The 17,249-nt window shown below is 38.0% G+C and overlaps 1 protein-coding gene across 3 annotated transcripts in view; it reads left to right on the top strand.

Moving 5' to 3' along the window:
• Positions 1–17,249, top strand: part of LDAH (lipid droplet associated hydrolase) — a 123,461-nt gene that overhangs the window by 37,423 nt on the left and 68,789 nt on the right. The gene's annotated exons all lie outside the window — the stretch shown is intronic.

The raw sequence follows: 17,249 nt of genomic DNA, 5'->3' as shown, positions 1-17,249 counted from the left end.
TTCATAGGGACAGATTTTTCTGCAGCTCTTCATTGGCTTCTAGGTTCTGGATTTCTAAGGCAAAATTCCTGTGTCAAGGACCACTATATAGGATTGTGAAAACCACATCAGTTATTAATATGCTGCACAAAACCAGAAAAAGGAGATATTTTGGCAAAGAACTAGTCATGTAACTGTTATTGTAAAAATCCCATGTATTCTTTCATCCTTCTGATGGGCATTTCATAATTCTTCATTTGAAATAACCTCCTGCAAATCCTCAGAGGAAGTTCAGAATTTCTTGATAAGAAGGATGAGAGCATAAAGTGACAAAGACAACATTTTACTATCTGGCACCATTGATTCTTGGGTTTTTTCTGTTTGGAATCTAACAAATGAAAAAAAGAAGGGGGGAAGCTACTGTTGAAAGAGTAGTTCATACTGATTCATTTGGAACAGTGGTCTGCACACGTTTTCGATCAAGCACAATTACGCACGAGCATAATTTCTATCAGCACGGAGTTTTTCATCATACACCCCCAATATGTCTTTTTAAAAATCAATATAAATTGTATACGTGTTACTGAATTCCTAATATTTTCTTCCTGCTCCCCAATGTGTGTACACGCCACTTTGGAGACCACTGATTTAGAGTGTACAAGTATATAAATATATAGTACACTTAACATATAAATAATGCTGTATGTAAAGTAATAAAGCGTTTTAAATAAAAGAAACTGTGCTGGAATGATACAGCTGGTTATATTTAGATCAAGTAGATTTTGAAGCTCTCAGAAAGACTAAAGCAAGTTTTCCAACAGCAGCCATCAATCACAGACTGCTGCCTAATTTACCAGAGACACATCACATAGCGAGCAGAGAACCGAACAAAGCTACCCCCTTCATTTTTAGTTCTGTCTGGTGTCCTTCTGTTCAGAGAGCTCTCGCAAGCTCTGCTCCACAGAGACACGCAGCGTTAATTGGACACTTCATTGCTGTAATTCTGCTCCTAGCGAGCAATCCACTGTGCAAGAAGATTGGAAACTTATTCTTACTCGATGAAGGCATTAAAAAAGTTTTGTCTCGATTTCAAGAACTTTATCCTCCTCCTTAGCTTTTAAAAAAGCCGTTGTTTTGAACACTGTTTTGACTGTAAAACAGGCCAACATCAGTCTTTAGGTGTAGGAAAATTACCAGAAGGAGAGTAGTTTTCTACCTCTTTCTTAGTTATTTTGTTTAAAACTGGTATAATCTATATATGCTTTATAAATGCTCATATAGTCTTAAAAGTGTTGCTTTTTTTCTCTTCAGTGCCTGATACTGAGACTTTGATGCATAGTTTTCCTAATGATGAAGGTGTTCATGCCTCTAGAACAGATGCTACCTATAGATTCTTTTATAATATCAGACCCCTGCCTACCACTTACTCTGATAGTTTACCATCCCATATATTTTATGATTGTAAGTCTTTTTAAGGAGCAGGTATGTGCACATCATTTGGTTATTTTCTACCTTACAAAGATATTAATAAGAAAGGAAAGTTGTGTACAAATAGATCATAATTAAGATATGGCAATTTTTTCTGTAAAAGGAAAAATAAAAGGCAGGCATACCCACAGTTGATTTATTCTTTTAAGTTCTGGAGCTTCTTTTTATGTGTCGCTCCACTGGAGAATTTGCATGACACTTCTTTTGAGATTTCTGATCTGATAAGATATTCTCCTACATCTAACCAAGTAACTTATTAGATGTTTTGCGGGTTTATTTAAAGTGCAAGTTATTGTTTCCTGTAAGAATGTGTTAGAAATACAGTATAGCTCAGTGCCCCTGCTGCCATAACAGAGACTACCGCCTGAACACTAATATCTGTAAATTGGTATTATCCTGGGGATTAAATGGATGGTCTTTTGGCTTAGTTGCAAGACTAAAGGCAGGTCGTGTTTTCATGGTATGTAGCCATCTCTTAATGTTTCATTTTATAGGCAGTGAAATCAGAAGAAAAATAAATTGTGTTGTATTGCTCTCTCCTAAACATAATTTCCCTTAAACAGGAACCTGTTTATGGAAAGAATGAAAAAGTACTTTTGTGGTTTAAAATAAATTACATTATTTAACAATGTTACTCTTAAATACTTTATAAACATCTCGATTAAAAAAAATACATAAGGGTAAAATTGAAAAATAAATTTAAGATAAAAAAATATTTCATATTTATTCACACTCAAATTATTACGTCAAAACACCAGTAGCTGCTCAGCTTGTGGGGGTTGGCATTATAATACATTATGAATTGTGGAGACTGAAGCTCTGTATTTTATACTAGGAAATCCAGTTGAGTAAAGATGCTTGGGTACTGCAGAAGGACTAAAGACCCGTCTTTAGGATTAGCTTCTTTGATAGCAGCAAATAGTAGCCAGCTGGAAGCTTTTCAACAGCCTTTCAACTTCTTTTGCTAGGAATCAAATTTCTTTTGAAAACTAACGCTTATCGATGGAAAAATCCTTAAATTATTCCTTGCTAATTTTATATACATTGCTAATTCAAGTGCTATGTTATGAATATCCCACTTTAAAATAAAGATTAAAAGACTCAACATCACCGAAAATCTCTTTAAAAGCTGTGGAAAATAGGAGATTAGATAGGAAACCCTTGATACTCAGTCCTTCTGACACATCCCTCACCCCCTTTTAGCACTCTGGTTGACTTTTGCCAGTAAAGGCTGTGTAGACAGCAGGTGTACATCCATAGCCAGGTCTTAAAATGGTCTCATTCTGTGGATATCTTCTGATAAGAAATATAACGACTCAGACAGAAATAAGAATAGAAGGCCACAGGTTTGGTTTTGTTTCTCCTCAGGACCGCTAAGATACTTTTCTCTGTAGCAAAGTAAGATTGAGAAGTAAAAAAATAAATCAGAATTAAATGATTTCCTGGTTTTTTTTGTCATATTCTGTGTATGCCAAGTGCTATAGAAATATTAAATAGTGTGATTTGTATCTTAATTGATTAAAGAGACACGACTGATGCATTGAAATACATACCTAACCAAATGGCTGGTCATCAATCTATGAGTCTGTGTCTTAATGATACAATATATGATCACATGATAAATTATATAAAAGATAAATCTGTTGTAGTTTCTAAACTACAGATGAGTATTGATCTATATACAATCATAGTACAAATATTTTGTATTGTTTTAGCAAGGTGCGTTTATCCTTTGGAGCAGATTGTCTGCTGGATTTTCTGTTTCATTTCTGAATCAATATTAGGTAACTTCTGAATGATGGAAATCTGAGTGATATTCTTAATAGCCAAGTTACAAGCTAAAATTCCAGTTTGATTCTTTTATATCCCATGGACTGTGGAAGATAATAGTTTGTCCTTAAAATCCGTTAAACTATCCTTAGTTCATTTTCCATGATAAAAAGAGGTAGATAAGCATTGATTTATAGTCCATCAAAAGAGTGTTTCCATTGCTTTTTCTCTATGCAGGGAGATTAGGACCTTCAGACCATTTTGAAACTGAATTATATCCCTAAGAAGCAAGATGGGAAAAAGCACTGAAGTGGTGGAGGAATAATAAATTATCTATGAAGACATTGATTATGTCATGCCAAAATGTTAATGCACTATCGGTGTGAATTTTTGAAATGAAATGAAATTTTCTATTAAAAAAATTTAAAGTATTCTAGTGTTACAGGAAAATTGGAAGCCATGTGCAGCTTGTATTTATTTGATATATTTTTTCTTAAGTGTTTTTACCGTTCATCTGAACGGAGGTTGCTTTTCCAGCCCTCTGACTTCCAATGCAACTGCAGAATTGAGTATGAGTAAGATTCTGCCTCTAGATAAACTGATATAAATCTACTAAACAAAACAAATAGTCCAGAATCATTAAGGTTATATTGAATTTATACTTCAGCAAGTTAATCATCTTGGTGATTGATAGATAGTTGTCCACCAAGTGACAGATATAAGTGTCTGCAAGGATTAGCAGATATGAGCCCTAAGTTTCTACCGTCATGATATGCTATCCTGGCAGGAAAAAACCTAAAATAGTAGTCTGAGCAAGACAAGGAGCATAGTGTGCTATAAGAAGAAGGTTGTGAGTTATTTAGGACAATGATTCCCCGTCTGTGGTCTGTGGGCCACCGGTGATTCCCAGGACATTTGCTTGTGGTCCAGGAAGAGCTGGCTGATCAGATGGGGTTGGCTCTCTCACAGGTTTCCACTTGCTAAGCGGAATGAACGGTAGCTAAGAATACTTTTCCAATAACCCTTTTTTAGTGTAAGCATTTGCTGCAATGCCGTGGATGTGTGCGGATGGGGCAGTGGGACTGTGACCTTCATGGAAGTCAAATGTTCCAAGTACTGGGCTCCTAAAAATAGGGACTCATCCTCAGCTAACAGCCTTTGTCCTTGTTGTTGTGTATAACCCCAAAGGAGAGGAGTTACACAAAGGCACAGGGAGTCAGTGTGCGTTTGGTAATTTTAGCTAGCTTGTGACTTTCATTTATTTTAAGAAGTACGGATATTTTAATGATTGCTGATGTTGGAGGATACGTGCACTGCTGAATCAGCTGAATCAGAGCTACTGGAAATCTGTTTGTACTAAACAGTACTAAAACGCCTCAGAATTAGTGTCTGTAGTGCTTAGAAGTGTTTTGACCAGCGAATCTTCATCTGAGCATCAGCACTGTTCAGTGAGATAACCAAACTGCTGTATTAGTGATAGGAATCTGTCCACATTCAGGTACACAGTGATAGCCATGTTTAAAAGGCATTTATCTCTCGTATTATACAAATAAAGGTAGAAAAGCAGAAGAAAAGCAGCTGAGCTAGCATCTCACGTGCATACTTAAAGCTTATGCATGCACACATTTAATTCACATTACCCACATTTATTTCACATCAATTTATATTTCAACAATTTTTTTTTTTTTTGCTTCCTAGGCATATAGGCTATAATATTGAAAAATGGATTATCTTTAATACAGATTCTTTCAAGGTTTAGTCAGTTACAGAATCACAGAATCGCAGAATGGTTTGGGTTAGAAGGGACCTTCAAAGCTTATCCAGTCCAACCCCTGCCATGAGCAGGGACATCTTCAACCAGATCAGGTTGCTCAGAGCCCTGTCCAGCCTGGCCTGGGATGTCTCCAGGGATGGGGCATGTTTAAATGTCATAGACCTAGAGAACTCTGTATTCATAGCACTACTGAATTTTAGTGCAGAATTATACGACAAGATGTCTCCCAGTCCAGTGGTATCACACTGTAGACAGATTAAGTAAGCATGCCATCCAGGTAGAATTAAGATTGTTTCGTATCAAAGTGATTTTTTTTTTCTTTTAATGTATAGGGAAGAGAAGCTTCCTGTTTACAAAGGTGACCTGGGCACTGATTAATCACATTGAGCTCTTTACATGGTATTTGTCAACAGCACGGGGTCCCCATCGCAGAGTGTGCAGAGGAACAGGATGGGACAGGGAGCACCAGCTCAGTCCTTCTGCCCAGGAACCTGATTCCCTCCTTGGCTTTGGAAACGGCAGCTTAAGGAAGGGGGTGTGTGTATGTAAAAGTTATTAATGAGGCATTTAAATCATGAGGTTTTTGACTTTGCCTGGTAAGATCTGCATTTTACTGTAGGGTTTTAGAGCTAGGTGTCTATTTTAAGGAAACAAATTATCATTTCATGTTATGAACCCACTGGAATGTTTCAAATCTAAATGTGTGAAAAGTAAGCAACCCTGGGGATGCTGCAGTGCTCCGTTTACTTCTTTACTTTGAACTACAATCAGTTAATTATTCATTGAGGACTTATAATCATGCCTATAATTATGCAAATGGATCCTTTGAGTGAAATCTTGGCGTCTGGCACTGACTTTATCAGTTCTGCCTAATTTTAAGCATGTGTTTTAAAATCTTGTTCCATTCAAAATCAAAACTAAGAAAACAAAATTTTGCCATATGTGAAGTATTTCTAAGTTACTCTGTTGTTTTCTTTTCTGGCCAACCAAAATGATATCAATTTTAAGTGCTCATAGCATCATACCTTAACAGCCATGTATTTATTTGTAATGATCGCTTAAACGCTGTTAAGCTGATTCTGGTACCACTTAATGCATAGCTTTATATTCCATTGACTTTGATGGAGTAGTAGCCAATTTGTGCTAGTGATACTAAGAAGAGGACTTTTTCTTTAAATTTCTTATAGCTGTATGAAAAACAGGTTCTCTATATTCTCTGTTTCTTTCAAGGTTTTCCACTGAGTCTGTCAACATAATACCTGTAGGCATATTGTCCATGAATAGATTTCTAATCCATTCTGGTACTTTGTTCAACTAATTCCCCTGTTAAAAGAACAAGAATTTTTCATCCATGTCTGCAAATATAATTCTATTTTTAAAGATGTGTTCTAAAGGAACAGCTTTTGAAACCTGATACGATCCTCTGGATGCTTATCCAGAAAACAACACATTTTTAAAAAATTTACATTCATCCATTGAACACTGTAATGTCTTTAGTGCATTCCAGGAAACTTTGGATGTAAGTTTTGAGATTGTTAATGGATCATTTTCTGCCTTTCACCCCATGACATAGGTATGTTCTCCAGCTGATACCATCACTTCTAATTAGATGCAGATGGCTGTTAGTGGGGGGAAAAAAACTGTTCAAGAATGTGAACCCTATGAAAAGGTAACATTTCTATCTTTTGGTGTCTTGACTTCAGAAGACGTCGCAGTTCACTAAGATGAGCAGCGCTGTGATGATTCAGAGTGACTCGTTGGAGTGTTTACCATACTATTGTAGGGAAGGTAAAAAAGTAAAATAATAAAATATTGAGATGATTCAGGTTCTTTTCCCCAGGGAGAATGCTTAGGAATCTCTTAATCCAAGTCAGTTTGAAAGATATATTTGCATCTGCTAACAGAATGAAAACAAACTATCTCCGCAGCAGAGAATAATCCCTTCTATCTGAAGGTGTAACAGGTCTGGGGTTGGTTTAGACAGTTGAGTCAAAAAGTTTATTCCCTGCATAGGTTGACTATGGGAAGCTGATCTGTACTTTTATTTATTAGTAAGAACTTCTACTTAATGATGCAGGCTTTCAATTTAGTGTTGATACCCACAAAGCTTGCAACAAATAGTACAGATCTGGTTGGGGTCAATGCAGCATTTAACAGCAGTTTTATTTTTGATTCGTAGTGATCTGCAGTTGTAAGACTGAGGGACCATGGGCAATGCACAGTGTAATTCCAGATTCTAAGTATAATTAGGTTTGGAACATGGAGTCTTTCTGTTCGCTTTGGTTTTAGGATTTTCGCTTTCTTTAAGGAGTGATGTAGGTGTCTCAGGGAAATGCAGGAAACTGTAAGGCAGGACCATGCAGGAAGAAGTAGCTGTAAATGGCCTCATTCTTAGATAATCAGCTCTATTAATTAATTATTCCTACCTCCAGGGCATCTACCTCTCTCAGCAAGGTCTGAGTGAAGGCTGAGCACTTTGAGAAATGGCAAAGGAGAAAAGGATACAGTCCTGTGCACTCGGGTTCAGTGAGGGTGTCTCACTGCTCCTTGCTGGATGAAGTTTTTCCCTCCTCTTGGTACTGCATGGGACTATTCTTTTTCTTTAAGCTAGACATATTCTTATCCTTCTAAAGGTTGAATCTTGTATTTTGTGCAGGAATACAGTTATTAAAATAATCTTATTTATTATGGCTATCAAATTACTGGTGTGGTCAGATGACTGCTTGGTTGCGAAATCAGTCCCTGTTGGGTTAAATATTATAGCACATTACTAAAATTCTCTGGGATTGCCATTGTGTCATTTTTTTCATAACAAAATTGTGGTTTGGAAAGTATTACCACTGAGTCTTTGCTGTCAGAGACTCCACTGACTTCTGTACTAATGTCTACATAATTTGGAGAAAGAAGTTTTATCTGCAATTAAATAATGAAGAAAACAATTTCAGTATTTCCGAAGGCACTTTACTGTGTAGTGAACTTTACATAATCATATTTGGATTTGTTTATGTGTAGAGTGCAGGTCAAATTCAGTTGCTATCTTTTTATATAAATTATACTGTGAAGCCGCAGGCAGCTTCAAAGAGTTTGTAGCGAGACGCGGCTTTGATGTCTGCTAATGTAAATGAATGAGAAAATCAACCTTTGCCCAGCTGTGACCTTCGGCACTGCTTCTGGGTCACAGGTGAATTAGTTTGCTTTCTATGTAGCACATCTCACCTGCCTGAAAATGAAGACCAAAAAAATCCCTTATTCACCTATAGTGACACATCAGCTTTGTAGTGGTGACACTTTAGTCTCTGTTTCAGCTAAAATGCAGAACTTCAACAAAAATGAAGCCATCACAGTCTCATTGGCATGTTGCCATCCTTGCTATGCGAGGCAGTTCAGCAAGGCGACTAAGAATGGAACCTCCAGCATTTTCTCCAGTAAAGTTAAAAAAGGAACTGCTTTCTTGGTATTAGGGAATAAATCTGCCAATTTATATTTAAATGGTGTAACAATACTGGAGAAGATATAAATCATAATTTGAAGTTGTCAGTCTGCAAAGATATAACATTTGTGGTATACAGCACAGGCAGATGGTTATTTAAAGCATCAACAACCAATAAAGAAACCTGTTATATTTAAAGAAAGTACAAGGTGAGATTGTATTTCCTTTCCTCAGTTTTGCCACTTATTTTACTAAATTCAGGCTTTTACATATACTCCTTTGTCCAATTATCTTTTGCCTTATGCTGTGCAAAGTCACGAAAGGTGGAGTATGGACCTCTCCTCAATCCAAATTGTGGCCTTTTCCCACGATGGCAGAAGGTGTAACTCAGTGGTGAGTGTCAGACAGAGAACTCGGTGCTCCTGGCTGCTGGATTCTCTTTGTGTCACATCAGGCAGCACCGAACCCTGCGAGCAGCCGAGCCACAGCCGGTTCCCTTTGCTGTCAACAAAGAGGAACCTAATAGAGATGCACAAGGCTCGTTGAGACAGGTAGCGATTAGAAGCATTGATTGAGCGCTGGAAGGTAGCACTGCATTGCAGAATATTTTGCATATGTTTTGCAGAGGTAGCACGGGGTCGTGTTCTCTGCTGGAACAAACTGACACAGGTCTCTGCAGTCAGCGGCCTGGCACCGGTTTACAGCGTCAGGGGATCTAAGATAATAATTTGGAAAATTTCTTATAATCCATCAGTTTCGAAGGTTGCGGATGAAAGATGGAAAAATATTACGTTTGCCTAAGCGGGTTGTTTACTCCTTAAAATAAAAAGGATTCTGGACAGTGTGGTTAAATAAACTGGACATGTTTACTGCAGGTAGTTATTCTAGATATTAAATTCAACATTTCCGTGGACAAATGAAGACTGAAGCCTACACTTTCCTTTATACTTCTATTAAAATAGTATCATCCAACATGAATACATACAAGAGTAAAGAAAAAGGACAAAGTTACACTGAATGCCATCCTAATGCCATTATAGTAGCTAATGAAGTAGGAAATGCATTAGTGTTACTTTAGTGTTACTCTAATGACAGGTGTCATTTTAGTATTATTCTGAAGAGTCATATTATTTGAACATTTCAGTCATAGTCTATATCACAATCGTAAATAAATTTTTGGTATAAATTTTCAAGAGAAAACAGGACTTGTCTAACAAATAAAGTTTAAAGTTTTAGCTTAGATTCATTAAAAGCTTCAGGCACTTCAGAAAGTGTCACCCATCGATCTGTCCAGTCACCGTGAAGTACAAATTCTGTATTGTTACTTGTGCTACTGTTTATGTGCCACTCCAGCTTTTTCACCTTTCCACCTCCTAGCACTTCTGTCATTTTCTCCTACTTTTAAAATAATTGCTTTTATTCCCTGCCTGCGGAATAACATGGGTTGTCTTCCTTGGCCAGCTGTCTTCTCTAAACTTCAGTTCTCCCTTATTTGCTTTCAGTCCCTCTTTCTCTATTTGTGTCTGTTTAAACTTCCCAAAGTTTTGAAGTGCTGTTTCCAATAGGTGTGACTGTCAGGCTGCAGCACAGCACCTCATTTATCACACACTGACTGGATAAATTCCTGTGGAGTGATATTCATCCGTTTTGTTCCCTTCAACACTCATACAATTGCCACTGTCCTTTCTTTACCTCTAATGCTGTATCTACCCAGTCTTGGTGATGTGCAGAATATTCTTATTTTGTTTTTCTTCCACTGTTAAAGTGTAAAAGTGCAGGTTGTTGTTCAAGTATGCTATTTCCTGAAGTTGTTTTTAGTCAATTCATCCAGTAAGAAAGTTCTATGCTTCAATTTCAAGACTTTATTTTCCCTGTGATAAACTGGAAGACATTACATCTGACACGAAAAGGTCTTGATACTGATACGCTTTTCAGTAAAGAATTACTTTCAGGAACAGTATACTCTGTGTGCATTATTTATGGAGAGACACATGCCTCAGCCTGATGGTTCAAGATAATTCAAAGACCAGTGAAGCCCATTTGCCCTTGAAAAGCTGGGTTATACTGTATCAGATTATATGTAAAATTAGTATTTACAAACAAGCAAGGCAGATGATTTCAGGAGTACCACTTGCTAGGCAAAACAAGAAAAATAGACTTTTTGAAGAGTCAAAAGTGAGTTTTGGGGGGCCTAGCCCTTTTTTGTGCCATAAGCTCAGCAAATCAACAGGACAATGGAAGGTGCAAGATCTTCTCCGTGTTAGCTTGGACAGCCATTGTTGGTACAATGATTCCATCCAGCGGCTCAGACTGAATGTGGAGCCTGTTCAGGTAGAAGCACAGACCTAGGTGCACACTTCTTCCTTCAGGTCTTGTTGTTGACTTCATTTGCTCAACCACCAGATCTTCAAGTAGAATCATAGAATCATTTAGGTTGGAAAAAACCCTAAAGATCATCAAAACCAACTGTTAACCTAGCACTGCCAAGTCCACTGCTAAACCAGGTCCCTAAGCACCACGTCTGCACATCTTTTAAACACCTCCAGGGATGGTGACTCCACCACTGCCCTGGGCAGCCTGTTCCAATGCCTTACAACCCTTTCTGAGAAGAAGTTTATCCTAATATTCAATCTGAACCTCTCTGGTGCAACTTGAGACCATTTCCTCTTGTCCTATCACTTGTTACTTGGAAGAAGAGACCAACACGCTCCATGCTACAAGCTTCTTTCAGGTAGTCGTAAAGTACATGAGCTCTTTTTCATATCATTGTTTATGAAGACTCTGCCAATGCAAGGCTACTTCATTGCTTTCTTCCTAATATCTCTTTTTATCTGATTTTTTCTTGAAATGCCAGAGAGGTGTGTGCCTGGTATGGGAAGGCTGAGCCCAGTTGTGTCCAAAGCTGCTGTGGTGACTTGTCTTTGCTGTTACTCTGGAATGTCCAGGGACCTCAGCACCTCAGGAAAAGTGTTCAGGTGTTCCCACTACAATGGTGGTGTTGGTTTTGTTTGGTACCTATATACTTGTATGCGGTTCTAACTGTTTCAGGCCATGTTCAGTGATTCTTCCATAATAAGCTATGGTAGAGATGATTCATTCTGGGATTACTGGAAGAGGGGAAAACTGCTGGAAGATTTTGAAGGTCTGCCAGTACTGATATTATTGGTTATTTCACAAGGGTAGACCTGCTCACCTACACATGAAATGGCTTTGAAACTGGGAAAAAATGAGTAAGGCATAGATAAAAGCCTACCTTCTCATAAAGTAAAGGCATACCATTTTTCTTCTGCTCAGTAGTTACTTGTCTCGTAGAGGGTATTCTGCAAAGTAAAACGGTGTGCCGAGTGGGATATCTGGTGTGTTGGAATGACCTTACTCAAGTTTTACAACCAACTCAGACACATGAGCATGGTGTTGCAGGTCTTTTTCTTCAAAATGACGAGGTCCACTGAGAAGCAGTCCTTTAATAGTGCGAGTAGCGTGCTGCCATCCAAGGTGCAGCTTAGAAGTGAGAAAGTATGAGACTAAAAATGTCACAATGAGTTTTATACTTGTTTGTGTATCGAGATGGTACATTTTACATAACAATCAGCCTCAGCAGGGAAGGCCCTTCCAGTTGTGTTGGTGTGAGCAAGTGAAGAAGGGAATTCACAGAGCCTTTCACTTGGGTTCAGCAAACGTAATATGAACAATCAGCTTCCCAAAGGCTCAGACCTATTTGCTTTTGCTCCTTGAGGTCGCTTGACAATGGAAATTTAGAGCTGCTCTTATACAGTGATGGTTCTCTGACCTCTACCCTACCAAGAATTTTTTTCATTTTGTTAATTTTTTTAAATAATATTATATTGAAAGTTCTTATAAATTGCACTGTAGTTATTCAGCTTACTGACTGTAAAATGCAGTCATTCAAGCACAGAAAACCTTTCCCTCTGTAAAACACCCATATTAGATATATTAGATTTGCTTTATGCATGTTAAAGTGATTCTGTAGGCATGATTGGTGTAGAACTGCATATAAAAGAGTGTTTAATGGTGCTTGCCTTGCTATCATTGGAGACAACCAAAAAAATTCTACTTCAAAGTTTGTACTGTTATCTCATCATATGTTGGTTGTAGTTACACTAATTGGTTAGAGGGAAGTAAGACTGGAAATGCAAAATAAAAAGAAGCCTCTCATAGACATCTTAATTTAATAGGTTCATTGTGCTCCTGTATGCTTTTAATAAAAAATTGGGTTTAGTGTTTGTCATGTTTATTAGTTCATTCTGTCAGAGTATGCTTGAACTAATTTAATTATAATACAGCTTCCTTTGAAAAACAGATTAGGTGTTAGACAAGTGTCCCAGCAATAGCTCTGTAGATAGCAAAGGAAATCAGTAGTTCAATTTGTAAATTAAGGTCTTGTTATTTTTCTAATAAAGCAAATAATACATATGACGACTTTAGTATCCTGAGTAATGGTAATTTATTTGTGGAGGATACCTTTACAAAAAGTAATTGCTCCAATAAACACTAATGAGTGGTGTGTTTATCTTAAAAGTTGCATGAACAGTTCCTGAGGGTACTAGGGCCAGATAAAGGTCTAAGGGTTAATCTAAAACACAATGCTTTAAGACCTGGTTGCTGGTGTCAGGAGGAGTTCTTCAGTATTTATTGAGCATTCTTTCACTGTTTCCATCCCATTTCTTTGGCATTTTATTGCTTGCTGATATAAATTATCCAGGGTTCAATAATCAAATGGAAGACTGAGTGAAGCATTCAGACTCCAAGCAATATATCTTTAGGGGATGTACTTTCTAACACGTTTACCCGTACTCGACCCACAAACCTGAAGTCTCAGTTTTTAAGCTTACAGTTCTATTTAAACATTTTCAGATGGTATAATTCAATTCTAAAGAATTATTTTGTTTTGCTATGAAAACAAACACAATGAAATGATTTGTTTAAATTGCAGAATTAGACTTCTGACTATGCACGCCATTTAAACCGGTAATCCTTCCAAGTCATGTAGTTGTGGGGTTGTTTTCTGCCTGTCACTGCATGAAGGCAAAGGTAAAACTTTCCACGGGTTACTCCGTCTAAACAATATTTACTCATTCACAGCTGCTGCTTCCCCCACCAGTGTTTCTAATGTGTTTGTAGTGGGAAAAGAAGGTGGCGCATAAAGTCTGAAACATTTGGCCATATATATGTTGGTCACATTTGTGGTACTAGATGGAAATGCAGTGGACTTAATGTGACCCTGCACTAGCTCTCCTGAACTATTTGATTAGCCATACCCGATGCTTTGTGCCTTCCCTTTCCATACATTTTGATATCATCACTGACCTTTCCATATCTTCTCCCTCTTTGCTTTTCTTCCTCTTTATACTTTCTTGTGATGTTATTGTATTTTCCTATGCTTAAACTTGTTATTTCTCCTTGCTGTTAACATTGAGCAGTAGGGCAATGTGTCACTCAGCTGAAATGAGCAGCATCTTCAGAGGAAGAGGTGAATCTTTTTCCAGTCCCCTGGTTCAGGCCCCAGATTCTTGTCCTGTAAAATGTCCAGTTCTGAAAATTCTTTACCACAAGAGTTTATATGGGTGGTTTGTTAGAGTTTGTCCTTAGCTGTCCTAGTTCTACCCTGTAGAGTAAATGACCCAGAGAAGAAGATACAGTGCAGGTAGGGCAGTGGTTTTTAGCTTCCTTTCCTTCATGGCATGTAATTACAGGTCACCTCTTCACACAGTTCCTTACTTGTTCATGAGTAATTTGGAGCCCTTGTGTATGAGCGGATCCTGGGACAGGCTTTAAATCATTCCATGACAGGTGGACAAGTGTCTGTACGTACTGAGCTCAAACGCTCAGTAACCTGTTGTGACGAGGGTAGTTGGGAGTTTGGATGTGCAAACATTCCCTCGTGAAATTTGGGAAGTGCAAAGATGTGCAGAAACTATATGCACAAATTTGAGGGTAGTGTTTGGCAATCTGACCTCCAGTATCTTTTTGAATCGTCCAGTAAAAAGGAGTTTATGATTTTTGGAAAATTTTTAATGAAAGGCTAAGTTTTATGAATCTCCAGTCTCAAGTCTGCTTGTATAACTGATATGCTTTATTTTTCTGCCTAAGAATTTCCCTTGCATACACAGCAGAAAAACAAACAAACACAATTCTCTTGTTATTTCCCTGAAAACCCAAGTCCTCTTTCCTAGCAAGATTAACTTGTCGACTAATCTGAGAGCAAACACTTTATTTTAATCTGTCATTGTTTTCTGCCTGTGGGTTTAGCAGAAGTCAGAAAAAGAGATTCATTAGAGTGATGGTGCATTTGTTTTTCCAAAAGCAAATGATAAGTTTAATGCTTTGCTGAAGAAAATAAAGAAATACAGTATTTCTTTTAATACACTTCAGCTAAATAAAGTCTTAAAATCATATGCCTTGGCCCAGATGAGGTGTTTGCAGCATAAGGTACAAGTCGTATAATTTCTGCTATCTGAAAACTGCTTAACTGAGGTCTCCTTCAGCCGCGCCATTTATTCCACACCTGAGGTGAAGTAACTCAGGCCCCTTCTCTGATGTAGAGCCATCGGTGAGCTGACTGCCAGTATGTTTGTGCAAGTCTGTTTGCTTATATAAAGAATCCATTTAAGCTTCTCCACCCAAGAAATTCATGTTGATTTTGGATAATCCCTGGGCGATTTTGTTCTGTAAAATAAATAAATAAATCTTCCAAACCTGTGATGCAGCCCAGCTCTCACATAGTTTGGACCGTTAGAACTGTAGCGTTTGTGTTGGGGAAACATGAACTGACACGGGGCGTGGGCAATTTCGTGTTTGTCCAGAAGTAAAATAGGATGAATATTTCAACACGTGGTGACGTGATGTTGGAGTTCCACCTGACGAGAGGGCAGGGTCATTCGGGGATGAGGAGAGTTCCTCGTGTGGCTTGCCGACCCCACGCTGCACGCTTATCCTCCAGTGTGGCTTCTCTAGGAGTAGAGCCAATGTGATTTGGTTTTGGCAACAAATCAGTATTTCAGAAGAAAAGGAAAAGTATTACACGGCTGAAACAATTCTCTGGAGTCAGCATTGGACTCGCTTTCGGTCTAAAAGAGACTTGAATGTGTGTATAACACAGGCCAGTAGACCCGTGAACCTGAGCGGCCTCACTCGGAGTGGTGCCGAGCAGGACTGTGCTGAGGAGGCTTTGGCCCAGCACGGTAGAACGGGTACCTCTGATCATCATCAATCCTGATTCACCCACCCAATTAAAAACCACTTCTGCAAGCTCTGCTGTCCCCTGCTCTAGGAAACTCTAGGGCACAGGCTTCAGTTGAGTATGCCCAAGTCCTAAGCTCAATTCTGGGCAAGTACCAGGAGAAAAATGCCCTTATTTTCACTCTGCTCTTAATCCTCACCCATATCCTTCCTTGGGGTTCTTGCTTTGGCAACAGAACTGCTTCTGAATAGGCACATCTCTGCTGGAATCTGTGATAGCGATGAATACATTGCCCCGAATCTCTACGCTGATGTTTATTAGGTAACTAAAAATTAAATTGGATATCTAATGTCTTAATAGCTAAAATAATTAAATGTATTTGTCTAACATAGTTATCTACCTTAACTTGGAAAATATTGAGACTGGGCTAGGCTGTATTTGCTGTAGTGTTTATTAATTGCATTGCAGCAGAGTTCAGCATCTCTGTAGCAGATATTGAATTTGGGCAGTGAAAAGCAACCATTAACCTCATGAGACTGAACAAGACAACTAAAAATTTGGTTTGCTTCTTGCTTGGTTTCTGGGGTCTTGTGAACCACGAGAAGTTCTCTGAAAGATTTATACACCTATTTTACCTCATTTTCCCTATTCTAACCTGGAAATAAGCTGAAATTCTTGTAAAATCACTTATTTTCAAGAATTAAAGCTATGAATGGAATATCAAACATTAAAAGATGCGCTGATAAATTACTGGAGGTGGCAATGCTTTAATAAAACAGTATAGAAGTGATAGCAAATGTTTACAAGGGAAAACTGACCTGCTCAACCCGACACATGGTAAATACTCAACATAACATCCTCTTTCATTTGTTGCTGTATCCAGTGGGCTGTCGTATTTCTAGTATTCAGTGTTGTATGTGTGATATATATACTCTTAATTAAACTTGTGATTTAGACAGCCCACTCCTGCATGAAGTTAAGCTGCTGTGTAAATAAATAAAAAGCAGGAAAGACAGCTTTCACTAAAAATAGAAACTAAGTTTAAAAACAATGTTTTCCCTTAGGTTTTTATTTAGGGTTTCGGAAAACAGAACAAGCTTTTTGTTTTCCGTTAGTTGTAGAAAACCTAAAAGCAAAATATTAATTCTCATAGAATTTTGCATTCCTTGAGTGTGTTTTATTTATTGAGTGTGTTTTTCATTTAGGATAAACTGCTATAAATTATGCTGGGATATGATCATTAGTAGTTTTAGTAGAAATATTAGTTTAACTGAAGAACTTCTTTGTTGTGACCTCAGCGGTAACAGTTTGAGCTCAGAAAAACGCCATCAGAACACATACAGAACACACGTTTCCTACAGACAATCAAAAAGGCAACACCGCGCCAGCCCACTTAGGCTACCATTTAATACCATCGCTGTCAAACCCCTGATAACTTCACTGCTGTGGCATTAGCAATTTTTAGCATTTGAGATTGCTGACCAATTGCCATCAGATTTGCTACACGTGGATTAAAAGACCAATCGGCCGTCATAATTTGACAAACAGTGTTCGCAGTTATAGGCGGTTAACTCCCTAGTTAACCCTTTCTCCAAGCAGGCACAAAA

Source organism: Patagioenas fasciata, chromosome 3 (genome assembly GCF_037038585.1).
Source record: "Patagioenas fasciata isolate bPatFas1 chromosome 3, bPatFas1.hap1, whole genome shotgun sequence".
NCBI lineage: Eukaryota > Metazoa > Chordata > Aves > Columbiformes > Columbidae > Patagioenas > Patagioenas fasciata.
This window is presented reverse-complemented; position numbering and strand designations above follow the sequence as displayed.